The sequence below is a fragment of the Perognathus longimembris genome, chromosome 20 (genome assembly GCF_023159225.1).
Source record: "Perognathus longimembris pacificus isolate PPM17 chromosome 20, ASM2315922v1, whole genome shotgun sequence".
In the NCBI taxonomy this organism is placed as follows: Eukaryota; Metazoa; Chordata; class Mammalia; order Rodentia; family Heteromyidae; genus Perognathus; species Perognathus longimembris.
Window position 1 is genome coordinate 2472890 of NC_063180.1, and position 14251 is coordinate 2487140.

General features: G+C 38.2%; 1 protein-coding gene across 3 annotated transcripts in view; it reads right to left on the bottom strand.

Annotated features, from left to right (window-relative positions):
• Positions 1 to 14251, bottom strand: part of Cntnap5 (contactin associated protein family member 5) — a 936592-nt gene that overhangs the window by 386720 nt on the left and 535621 nt on the right. The window lies entirely within an intron of this gene.

Sequence of the window (14251 nt, forward strand, 5' to 3'; positions counted from 1 at the left end):
GAGATCTGAGTATTGTGGTTTGAGGCTATCCCGAGCAGAAAAGTCTGTGAGATTCTTATCTCCAATTTACCAGCAAAAAGCCAGAAGTGGAACTATGGCCCAAGTGGCAAAACTAACTTTGACCGAGAAGCTAAGGGACCTTGCTCAGGCTGTGTGCGCAAGCCTCAGTACTGGCATAGAAATGTAAATAAATAAAATGTTTAAAAGTTATGCATTATATGTATTTGTGAAACTGTAAACTCTATCCAACCAATTAATACATACATGCCTGTGACACCCACTGAGCAATGGTGCAGAACAGACACATTTAACTTTCTTACCGTAGCATTTCTCAATCTTACATGCACAATGAAACTGTTTTCCACACAATACCATTAACATCAGTCTAGCTTCCTGCAGTGAAGGAAAATATTTGGATGACACTATATTATGATGAGCTCATAAAGACATGTCTATTGAATCTGGTGAATCAATATTTCTAAAAGAACAATCCCTAGATACCCTGGTATGTTTGATATAATGTAGATTCTGTCTCCCAGATGGACCTAATTAGAATCTCTAGGGTTGTAGAGTACAAAAATCTGCATGTAGAAGATATTTCCAAACAATTTTCTTTATCACATTCCAAAATATGAAGCTGCTAGCCAATTGTGTTGAGCCCGCACTTTAATATTCCTGTAAACCATGGTTAACATTAAAGATTCTTTCTCTTCCCATATTTGCACTAGTAAAAAGACATCAAGGATCTCATCTAGCTAGTTATAGAATCATATGAAGGCAGTCTTTACACTAAAATCCTATCCCTCTATGTCACTTCTAAAATGTTTCTGGGACCATCGGTCAACAGGATTATGAGCTAGGTGAAGAGATCTTGCAAAAGACTGGTATGTGGAAGTAGAATCACTGTTCAAAAATTTACTTTGACAGTTTACAAAAAGCTCAATATTTTCAAAAGTGACGAATAAAAATATCATCTCATGTATTTTTAACCACTTTCTTATAAATAAAGGAGCATTGGCAAAAGTTGGAAGTAATTCTCAAAGTTAGAAGATGCTAGAGAGTCTGACAAAGGCAAATGGATAATAACAGTTCTGTTTAAAAACCTTTTAGGTATTTGAGGAAAACAACAGTGGCAAAGAATAGATGGTATATGATTCTAATATTGCTTTGAGGGCTAATGTAAAACCTGTGTTCTTCAGTAACTTCACATTCAGGTAAATAGCTGACATGGATACAGACATATTGGCACTATTTAATGATTTTTCCTTTTTGTCCTACTTGTGTGAAACAAAGAACTTCCCTGGCTTTCTCACATCTGCCTCCAGCTGCTTCTCAGAGGCACTCTGAATCCAAGGGTACTCTCTGCTTCTCTTATCACCAGGAGACTGTTGACAGCCTGAAACAATTGCCAAAGGTATTTTGTCTAGTGCTCTATTTCTGCCTTTTCTTCAGACTTCCCTTCTATTACAGAGCTGCCCCATTTTTATTTCTTAAAGCACAAGATTATAATAAGTATGATGTGCTTTGTTGCCTCCTTCCTCTGTATTATTTGTAGACTAAACTGATCAAATACATTGCTATGGTTTGCTTGTCAAATTTTATGATGGCCTTGTTAAACAAAAAAATACTCTTTTTATCTAGTGATTACAAATGGAGCACTTAACACCATGTGAACAATGACAGCTGACACCAGTGCTGCTTTTATTAGCCACCCTTGATGTTAAATAAAGAAATATTTGGCCCAAATTACATTGAAAATCTTACAAGATAAGAAAGCAGCAAATAGATTTAATTCCTAAATCTTGGACAGCAGTCTTTAGTTTTTGTATAAAAAATATGTAAAGACTTCCAAGTTTGCTCTGAATTTCAAGGAAGTATTATTAAAAAGCAAAAAACAAAGAACATTGTTGGATTGCATAAGCTTCACCTGCAATTTACCCCCATATGCTTAAAGCAAATGTTGATAAGGTTTGAAATGTCCAATATATTTAACCAACTATTGCAAAGCACCTGTGCTCACATGAATGTGTCACTAACATAAAGAATTTTCCTATGAATGGCAAAATAAAAGTACTAATTATGGTTGGGTGCTAACTGATATTTAGAAGGAAACTATCAGAGACATTTAAATAAGGGAAAGTAAGAGTGGATTTAAACAATATTTAGAAAATGGGCTGGATGTGGTCAAAGGCATTGATAAGGGATATCTAAAGAAATGAAATGACAGCAAGCATTTGCAGGATGGTATGACTTCCATCTTGCCCTTTTATCCAAGTAAAACACAAATATGAACCTAATGTTCAGAATATCTAGAATTGTAGAAATGAAAGTTCTTGGGGAAACTGGAGAGTAATATGATGGCAAATTGTGTGGAAGAAAGCAATGAGTGGTTCTGAATGTAGGATAATTCCATCAGGAAATGATGAAAATTTTAGTGTAGGTAGGAGCTTGTCTTTGGGGTTTCTTTTTATGGGTCTCCACACTGTTAGGACAAATGAGAATTAGAAAAAAGAATATATCCTGCCTGGAGCTTGGCTTAGTGGTATAACGCCTACCTAGCAGGTTAAGGTTCTAACATTCAAATCCCTATATTGACACAAAGAAGCAAAAGATGGAGGAGGAGGAAAAGGAGGAGGAGGAGGAGAAAGAGAACTTCATCAGGCAATCATAATTTAGATGTGCAAAACTGACCTGGTTGATTTTCCCCTGCTTTTCAGATATCCCAGATATAAAATAATAATAATTATTATTATTACTTTTGCCGGTCCTGGGGCTTGAACTCAGGGCCTGAGCACTGTCGCTGGCTTCTATTTGATCAAGGCTAGCACTCTACCTCTTGAGCCACAGTGCCACTTCCAGCTTTTTCTGCTTATGTGGTGCTGAGGAATCGAACCCAGGGCTTCATGCATGCTAGGCAAGCACTCTACCGCTGAGCCACATTCCCAGCCCCCAGAAGTAGAATAATTATTTAATAACAATACCAACAACAGCAATTTGTATTTTTTCTCCATCCTATTTGTCCAAGTACCTGCCAAAAACAAGTTCCCCTCATCCCTCCCCCACTATGTGGGTCTTCTCACATTGACTCCTGAATTGCAACTGAACTTGAAAAAGCATAGTAATTGGGATGACCTTTAAAATGTGCATTCCATGGGGCTGAGGATATGGCCTAGTGGCAAAAGTGCCTGCCTGGGTTCGATTCCCCAGCACCACATATACAGAAAACGGCCAGAAGTGGCGCTGTGGCTTAAGTGGCAGAGTGTTAGCTTTGAGCAAGAAGAAGCCAGGGACAGTGCTCAGGCCCTGAGTCCAAGCCCCAGGACTGGCCAAAAAAAAAAAAAAAAAAAAAAAGAATGTGCATTCCACCTGTCACTTTGAGATTCTTGGGATTTACCAAATTGACTGTTGAAATATCACTACCACCACACACCCCCTCACATTAGTGTTTGCTAAGACAAATAAGTTGTTTTTCTATTTTCTTCTCCATGTTTTGTTAAATGTAGATGTAGCCTATGTGATATTAGGGATAAAATACTGGGAGCTAAAGTCTTTAACAATGGTACCTAGGGAGAGGCGAGGATGAGGAAGAATGGTAAGGTAAGGGACTACATGCCAGAGGGATTCCCAGCATACTTCACATTAGAAAAACACAGGGTATTTGCTTTTAGCTAAGTGGCCAATTAGAAAGTCTCTTCTCACTAAGCAAAGCAGGATGTTGTGCTTATCAATCCAATTCCCACAACAGTGATTGCAACACAGGAGACAGAGGCAAAATGTTGAGCACAGAATCACCAGCCAGGGGTAGGTAGGAAGCATTGGAAGGTGCAAACCCCTAAGAAATTCACTGATACAGATCTAGGGTCTTCTCAGCAATTTTTTCCAGAGTCTAAAGACACCTATTTCCTCCTTTCTGGGCATGCTGCCTCAAACACCCATATCAAACCAGCTTTCCTCTCAGGTTCTTTCCTACCCTTTGTATCATGCCACTCATTATCACCGGCAACAGCATCCCCTTACTCCCACAGCTTTCTGAAGCCAAGGATCATCTATTGTCCTCCACATTCAGCTATGCCCTCAGCTTTTACTAAGTAAATAGCTCAGATAAAATATTCCAAATTCAAGACATAAATGAATGACAAATTCTGACTCTTGATCCAAGGATCTGAGAAAGACTAGAGTTGGGGGAAACACAGAAAGTTCTCTATGGTCATACTTGCACCTAATTTACTCCAGTATTTCTAAGACACAGAATTTGTCTGGCATATAAATAGTAATTAAAACATGATTTATCAAGCAAATGACTTGATTATACATGAATATTAGTAGAAAAGGGGCAATCTTCTCAGCAAAGGGAACCAGGAAAATTCATCAGAACATATCAGATATTGTCACTGTGAGTGAACAGTCATGTTTCTAAGTGCTCACAAAATGCCTAAAGTGATACATATAATACTCTTTTATAATATTATTTAGCCAAATACTTTGAACTGTATCTTCAATATCTTTGTTGATCTTTGATTATTAAAATATAGATAGCCTCTTACTAATTGTTACTGTCAAACTTATAATTTTCAGGACACAGAAAAGCAGATGACATTCTGATTGTATTAGATAACACAGTAGTTTAGTGAATATAACATCTGGAAAAATTATACAACAATTTGTGTTCTTTCCAGAAAATATCTGCTATAAGTTTGGGTATTTTCCCCTGAATTTCTCAGGTGTTGAGATGTGTTCTTGGTCTGCCAAATATCCCAGTATAAGAGAGAAAGGTTCTTCAACAAGCCTCTTAAATCAGAGCACTTTTAAGGTGACACTGTACCTCCAGGAGAGATTCCAAACCTGTGACTTGAATCAAGTGAAAACATTAATCACCTGTCCACAATATAAAATGTAGATAAATTATTCAGAGATGTCATCCTTTTCTACTTGTGTATAGGTTTTCTAAAACCTGGCCTGCTGACATACATAGAGCCCCATCCATTTATCTCTCTTCTGCTTAGTACTGAAATAACTTTACTACATATATTCCAGTCAAAGCTCATCAACTCTCCAAGACAGATGAGGGAATAAAGTTAACCGCTTTTGTTCAACACCTTACAATTATAAATCATACACAATACCCCACTGACGACTGAGAGAGCTGATACAGAAAGAGATCAAATGGCTAGATGCTTTCAAAGTTGTACAATCAAAATCTAGAGCTTGATTCTGTTTTGAGTCAAGTTATTACACTAAGGTTAATGTCAATTTCTTTATCTGCTAGCCATATAGGTGGATACTTGCTTTGGTTACTATGATAGCAAAGTGAATTGTGTATATAATGCTGGACAGGACCATAGCCTTTAAACAGGTAAATACAGCTTGGTGTTCCCCTGTTTATATCACAGTGAAACCCACGGGCCTGATTCCTATGAGATATATTAACTCATAGTAAATATAGCATAGTAAAGTGCCCAGTTTGTATTTGGGTTACATAGTACAACAGTTAAGAATCTTTTATTTTAGGTAAGATCTCATGTTTTACCAATTAAAAACGTTAAGATCCTGTTGGATACCACTGGCTCATGCCTGTAATCCTAGCCACTCAGGAGGCTGAGATTTGAGGATCATGGTTTAATGCAAGACCAGGTAGGAAAATTGATGAGACACTTACCTCCAGTTAACTAGAAAATGTTACAAATGGAGCTGTTGCTTAAGTGGTAGAACACTAGCGTTGAGCATACATGCTCAAGGACAGTGTATAGGCCCTGAGTTCAAGCACCAGTAGCACCATTAAAAACAATGCGCTCCTTTCCGCATCCAACTCTCTACACATAGCATTCAGGACAGGCCACTAATTCTTCCTTTTGATGCCAGTAAAATAGTAGTAAAAGAACACTTTCTTTGCCTCAAAAATCCAATGAATATATGTGAATTGTAGATAAGGGAAAATGAATATGACATTATCATTGTAGAGACTCTTCAGAGAATTTGAAAAGCAAAAGGGAGGCCCTTAGCTTGGCACTGGATGAAGACTGATTGGAATACTGATCTTATGAAGAGATCAACAAGGAGGAATCTCCTTTTTCTAATTATTAATTTAGAAATGTTTTCTGCATCACAGATGTGACTAGAGAATTAAACACAGTCCTTTTCTCCTGTTTCCATCAAGGACCAAGAGTTCCCTGGCCTCTGTGTTGTATGAAATTTTACTCCCCGAGCAGCATTTCTCAGGAATGATGACCCAGAGAGTTACCTGTTTTCACAGATATTTCCTCATGATTCCCTGTGCATGCAGCACTGCTTCTAAACAACAGCCCTTGGAACAAATCCTTGTGATAATTCACCAGCTCCTCTTTGTGCCTTTGTTTCCTGTTTCAGATTCCTGGATTTTTGGGAAAGATTCTTACCACTGTCTGAAGGGCCAGAATGAGGATCATTCCCAACACAGCTGGCACTCTGACTTTTATGAATCAACATACACTTTGGTGCCATTCCTTTTGCCCAGGAAGAAAAATACCATTTCATCAACTTAATGGCCTTTTTTCCTTGTGGAAGTATGATAGAAGAAATGAAGCTGACAATGGCATTCTTACATTCACTCAATGTAGTTAGTCCGTACATATCTACATTTTCCTCTCCAACCCCACATCCTTTCCTCCTAATGTTCAAAAAGAAATGAGGAGTCAGAAGAATCTCTTTTTCAGAGGCAGATGGATGAATCAGTACATTTTCAAGTGTGTTCCAAATGGATGGGCTGTGCCAAAATTCCTGAAAACTGATCTCCACAAAATAGCCAATAAGTCATTTCAGGCTAAATATAAAGCTTGTCTCTTTCTAGTGAGTCCTCAGAATGAGATAAAGCTGGATCCCTTGGTGGTAGCTTTAGCTCTGAGACTTTCTAGGTATGTTCTTCCCAAAGCTGGGTCCATGACCTTTAACTGTGGTTTCGCCTGTGTTTCCCGAGGATACCATTTATTCAGATACCTATCCTTTCTCCCCTTCTTTCATTCAGCCTCCTTGGTGATTTGCACGCAAGATGAAAACATATCTTTTTTTTTTTTTTTTTTGCCAGTCCTGGGCCTTGGACTCAGGGCCTGAGACTGTCCCTGGCTTCTTCCCGCTCAAGGCTAGCACTCCGCCACTTGAGCCACAGCGCCGCTTCTGGCCGTTTTCTGTATATGTGGTGCTGGGGAATCGAACCTAGGGCCTCGTGTATCCGAGGCAGGCACTCTTGCCACTAGGCTATATCCCCAGCCCGAAAACATATCTTGACTTCATAATCCTGCCAGAGTATAGGATTTCAGGGCACTTCTGGTTTCTTTACTATACACGACAGGCAAAATCTCTCCAGAGAGAGTTTTTGGATTTTGGGTACCCCCTGCCACACACAGGGTGAGTGACTTTGAGCCAGTTACTTACTTACTGCTACTGTGCTCAAAATTTATTATGTGAAAATGGACATAATGAAATTGCCTACTTCAGAACATTGTCATAAGGAGAAAGGAATACATACACACAATGCTCACAATAAGTATTATGTAAGAATAGCTATTAATAGGGCCTGTTATTCAGATGTCAGAGGCTGCTTTGTGTGCTAGCAGCTTTCTATCACTGACTTGCATTCTCTGTTACTCTTGGTTTCTAGTGTGTCCTCTCTACTCCAGTCAAATATGTATCTAGCACCTAGCCTATCCTCAGTCTAATCTTACACTGTCATTCCCAGCAGAGCTTCTGGAATTGCCTGCTTGAACCTCCTGAAACGAAAGCCCTGTTCATGTTCCTCTGAAATCTTACTTCTTCAGCAGAGCCTCCTTTTACCCTAGCCACCTTCCTCCAACCAAAAATTTTTGGACATAGGCCTTTCACATTTATGCAGGTCCATGTACTATGCCACAAGCCTTTATTTTTTTTTTATCATAAAGAACATCGGATCACCATCTGCACTTACACCACCCAACAGTGCACTACACAGCTACCAAAGAGGGAAGTGGCCTTCCATAATTGCTGCACCTTGGGAACAGCTTTCTATCTCATTCTCTGCAGTTCAATCTAGCAGCAAGGCATGGTAAGAACGAATGAGACTGGTTCATTCCTGCATCCCTGCATAGCCTAAGAGGCCATCATATGTGGGAAAATAAAACTATTTATATCCAGTTCTAAATAGAGAAAACTAAGATTGAGAAATGTACATCATCTTTTCTAGGATGCGTAAGGATGAAATTGTAATTGAGTTCAACATTGCTAGTGTTTTTCCTCTGTACAATCTTCCAAACATGCAATGACCTGGAAATGTCAGTCACTGCAAGTCTGTGACTCTATCTTTTCCTCAGCCAGGTAAGTTTTGCAGAGTGTGCACTGTATCAAGTTCTTTGTAAACCTATATGCCCGATATGGCTCCACTTAAAAGAAGAGGAATTCAAAATGTTTTACGTGTGTCAATCAGGGTCTAAGTGGAAGCAAGATGGGCAGGTCCAGAGGTGTCATTTAAGACCCAGTATCCTTAGGGAAGACTTCCTTGATTCCAGAAAGCCTGCCTAGCTCTGATAGTTTAAGTGCAGGTTAATAGACACAGATACTAAATTGTGGCCAAGAATTTTAATACAAAATCAGTTCCAAGGTGTTAAGTCACTACAGAGGGAGGAAAAATGAAACTCATCTGAGGTAAGAGGAAGTTGAAGTAGTACCTGGAGAAATATCTAAATCCCAAAATTGGTGGCCACAGGTAAAGCTAGAGTACCCATAATCTGATCCCACTTATCATCTTGTATCATGACACATGCTATTCAGTCTTTTGCCAAATGTTTTCCATTTTCACAAAGTACAGGAGACGAGTAGGAACAGTCATGTGCGAAGGTGCATATTTGATACACAGTAGATACTTAGAGAGTGTACCCCAAAACCAAAAGTTGACATGGCTTAGGCATCCTTCTAACATAACCAAGGCCCATTATGATCAAAGGATTTCCAGTAGTTTCTAGGAATTGACTCACTCCAAACCCTGCCCATTAATAAATAATCCATAAATCTGAGTTTCAAGATTGTGATCTTCAGAGTTCACTAAGGTCTCACAGATCAGACAAGGATGAGCCTGGATAGTCAAATTTAAGGATGCTCTTATTTCCAAGTTCATGCATGTACTCACTTTGCATGGACAGAAATTTAAAAATGAGAAACTCCTTAAATCTTGTGGGGACATATGAGTACATTCTGCCTGAAAATTACTAATTTAAACCTAATCATTTCTTTGTTATTTTTTTCCTTCCTTCCTCCCTCCCTCTATCCCTCCATCCCTCCCTCCTTCCTTCCCCTTCTCTCTCCCTTTCTATCTCTCTCTCTCCCTTTCTCTTTCTTTTTCTCTCCCTTTCCTTTCCTTTCCTTGCCTTGCCTTGCCTTTTCTTTCTTGGTACTAGATATTAGATGCAAGGTTTCAGGCTCACTCAGACCTTTGCCTTGCTTGGTGTTGCACCCTTTTAGCCAAGTCTCCATCCGTACTTTTTACTTACTATTTTGGAGATGGATTCTTACAGGTTTTTAACCAGGCAGGCATGAAATTGTGATCCTTCGTATTTTGGCCTCCTGAGTTAGCTATATTATAGTTGTCAGCCCTCAGCACCCTAATAATTACTTGCATTTCTATCAGCTTTTGGTTGATTCTTTGTTGCTGTTGGTGGGATTCAGTCACTACACTTTTTTTCTGAATAATTACTTATTTATTGTCAAAGTGATCTACAGAGGGGTTACAGTTTCATACCTAAAGTAGTGGGTCCATTTCTTGTTTAAGGAGAACTATCCAAATCTGTAATCCTGGAGAGTGTGGAATTGCTGGCACTCCACAAAAGTACAACATGGAGTGGTTACTACCCCAACTATATCCATAATTAGATTTGTTCCCAGTCAATCTTATAAGGGTCTTCAAAAACTTTCAAATGATTGGCCTCAGAATACTTTCCAAAGGATCTCGAAATCACTCTAAAGACTGTTTGGACTTAATGCCTCCTTGTCCCCCACCACAAACAAAACTTTTGTGGCCATTGATGAAAACAATTAGATTTACATACTTAATGTAGAATCCTGGTTGGAGGAGAATGTGGTCTTATAACTACCCACATATATACCTTCTATTTTATAATGTCAATAGCTTCCTGGCTTCCCTAAACACAATTCAATCTTTCTTTTAGAAAAACCTAACAGCTTATAGGTTGTGGTGGTATGATTCTAATGAGAATGATACATCACACACAAAATACAACTGATAAACTTCTGTAAAGATTCTGTAAAACTTTCTGTAAAGAAAGACACTAATTCTATCTGGCCTTAGATTACTCTGAGAAGAGATTAGATAGTCAAATGTCCCATTCTACGTGAAATTTTTAGTAAATTTCTATTCTCAGGGAAATTCTTTCATATAGTCATGCTACTGAGAAAGATTACTGCACAGGCAGAAAAGAAAATCATACAGTGGGTAGCATAGCCAGGCAGAGTCACGGTTATCTACCCAGTTTTCTTTTGCACTTTAAGGAATCTTTTCCATCTAATCCTTTGAAAAGGCAAACAAATGACATTTTTCCAGACTGTGTATCACACAAGGAATAGTGCATTCTGTGGATCACACAGTTTCCTGCAGCCAAACAAGTTATGCAGTGTGATCCCCTCCCCTCTTCCCCTCATCCTAACTTTTCCCTTCAGTTTTCTTAAAAGTATCCAGCTAGCTGTCTGGTCAATAGTCTAACAATCTTGTTTCATATTTGGGGAGCTTTGAAAGCAGCGCTTTGGAAAACTTACTATAAACAGACTGGCTAAAACCCACCTTACCCTTGGAAGTGTGTTAAAAACAGTGGTTAACATAAAATGTTTCCATTGCAGGATAAGACATATGTTTTAGTTCTTCTCTAAAACTGAAAGTCTTTGTGTTGGAGCCAGAATGACATCACCAGGCCAATGCCTACACATTTAAGCTCCCCACTCTAACGTGAAAAGTGTTACAATATGATGTTCCCCTTGCATGCATAAGATGAGGCCAGAATCAAAATATGATCATTTCTGCTTTTCTATCTATCATTTTTGCTCTATTTTATGCTGGAAAAGGAAAGGGTATATTTGATGTGAGTGTTACAAAGAAAACACTTAATTATCTTCAATCCTGTGAAATCCACTAGCTGGCTGTCCACGTGTGGCCCACAGACCTATGGCCCAGCAGCATCTGAACTACTAATACACATTACTATACATGCAAATTACCAGGCACTGGATCATAGATTTGGGGAGAGACATAACTTCAGTTTTTTTAAAAAATGTATTTTATCTTGAAGTAGCTGTACAAAGGAGTTGTTATCTAATAAAGCAGTTTATGAATACAATGCATCTGGATTGAGGTAACCTCTTGCATCCTTCACCCACATCCTTCTCAACCCTACCCCTTGTCTCAGTTTTCCTAATTTTTTAGGGTATGCATTGACTTTTAGGACCACATTCTCATTATACTTTCTCTCCTCATTTATCTACCCTCCCTTGACTCCACCACATATTCCAGAACCAATTTCATAGTACTTATTTTGTTGGACTGTGAATTAGCTTTCTAAGGAAATACATCATATGAGTATCAGTGAATATATTGTAAGTACATTTGCATGCCACCCCAAAGTGTATACTTATGCATTTATAAATTAATTCTAGCTTCCACATACGAGTAAAGAATACATTCTTTGTCTCTCTAGGCCTAACTTCACCTAATGCAACTTTATGTAGATCCTTCCATTTCTTCGCAAATGATGTGCTATTATTTAAGTTTTAATAAATTCTCCAGATGATTCTGAAACATACTCAGTATGAAGCTAGTAGTAGGGCTCGCAGAAGAGGAAGAGCACACTGGTATCAGAGAGATTAGAAAGTTAGATGAAAGACATGGAATCTTCTGGCAAAGCTCCAAGCCCATCTCATTGTGTCCTGGATCTAGCTATCTAAAACTAACCATTTCTATGCTGCTGGACCTGTGAACTTAGCCTGTAGCTTAGGCTACTTACTCTGTCCCATCCATCCTTTCTTAGAGGCCAGAGTAGTGGGTAAATTGGTTAATCCTTGAGAAGGTACGCCTGCACACATCAACATTCACTCAAAATTTTGTCTCAAAGATAGAGGCCTGAGCATCTCCATAGTCCCCATGAAAAGAGCCGAAAAGAAGTCTGAGAATGAGAAGAAAGGTGTTGCCTGTGGAGTTTCCATACAGGAGCATAGGAAAGGAAAGCTGGCTACTGTCTCCTTTCCCCACCAGGCACCAACTTCCTTAAGGGTGCAAGCTCCACACTTATTCTAAAATCAAGTTTCCATTGATGAACATGCTACAAATAAAACAGAAAATTAAAAACAAAACAAAAAACCACTGTCCTTCAACCCTTTGCCCCACTTCAATAAACATGAACTAAGTTCAGTTGATAATGAGCTGAACAAAGCCCTCTGCCACAGATTTCCCTGCTGTTCAAGTGCGTGCCTGGCAAGTCAAGAAAAACATAGCATTTACCAACTAAACTAAACACAATTCCTTATTATACAATTAACTAAAACATGATTGTATGTAATGTAATTACACAAGACTACAATTACACAAAAGAAATGATGCAGTGTAGATGGCAAATGACTTTCATGTAATCAAAAATAATGAGAGTGTCCTTGGTTAAAAATTAAGGTATCAAAGAAACTTCTATTCATAAATGTTCCTGTATTAATCCACACTAATCAAAAGGCTGTGCTGACTGATGAAATGGGATGCTTCCTCCTCACTCTTACTAAAGACTATATGGGTGGGTAGCCACTCCCTGTTTTATCTTTTACTCTGAGATCTCCAGATTGGCACATTTTAATGACATTCATATTTTACTACTTATTTTTCCAGATGATAAAACAGAACAAAATAAGGAAAAAGAGCTAGAAAGTCTGGATGGTCTGTTGATGACTCCAGTTACAATGGCCTTAGCAGAGAAACATATGTATTAAATCCCAAAATTATAACAGCCCTTGTCTCCAGAATCAATAGCAACTGTCTTATGCACAGTTGATTTCTGTGCCATGTAGTCAAGGCACATGATATTTTTTATCATTGGATTCTGGGCTGGAAGAGCCCACTCTCTTGGTATATATTCTCTCTGTTTTAACTCATCTTTCTCACACAATATTAAGAACTTCTAGATAAATCTTTTATAGTACTGAAAAAAATCAAATATTGCCAATTAAGTGGCTAGACATCACTAGCGATACAATGCAGAAACAAAAACATTTTGAATAATAAAGCCATGTTCTCTTCTGTTTCCATTACTTTTCATGATACAATGTTCTTCTACCTCCTCAGCTCACACTTTGACCAAACCTGACTCCCTCTGTTTTTAAGATTCAACTCAGAAAAGTTATGTAATCTATAGTAAAATGAATGATCATTATGTTGAAAATGAAAATTATCATGTTGAGTCAGGTGACTGAAGTTCAAAAAGCCAACTATGTCATGGTCTTGCTACAAGGTCCATGAAGGGGCCTTCTTGGGGATCAGTAGGAAGAAGACAAGGAAAGAAAAGAATACTGAGGGGTGGAGAGAATTGAAGTATCTTTTGCACACACATGCATACACAAACATAGATGAAAACACACTGTTTGGAATAGGAGGGAAAAGAAAAAGGGAATATATTCATGGAGATAAACTTATTCAAAGTCTGATATATGTATGTATCAAATTATTGGAATGAAGCTCTCATATTAGTAATGTATGTTAATTCAAAAGTAAAATCAAATAAAAAAAAATGGAAGATTCAAGTCAACATTTAACTCCCTTGACCTCATAACTACTCTGAAATTTTCTGGCCATTTATCTTGCAAGTAAGGATGCTCTTCTTAGACATTTATCACACTTCACTGTAATGGCGAACTAACTTTCTTATGAAACATGAGAAGAGATCCTTTATCACCAACACAAACAGTGTCCACTCATTGGACCAATGGCATTATAACCAGGATGAGCAGAATTTGAACTATAAAAGAAGTAAGAGCTTTAGAAGGAACCTTGTAAAACCCAGAATCCATTATCTTTGTTTTTCTACAAAGTATCTTTCAATCTAGAAACTTCCAATGAAAGAGAAATCAGAACCCAGGAAAAATGAGGAGAGTAACTGAGGATTTTCTTAGAGCTGTGGGTGGGTTGCAGCTTTAAAAATGTTGATTCTTACTAGTTAGGTTTTCATTTCTTCCAGGACAAAGAAACTATGCATGGGTCTTAGCGACAGCAAAG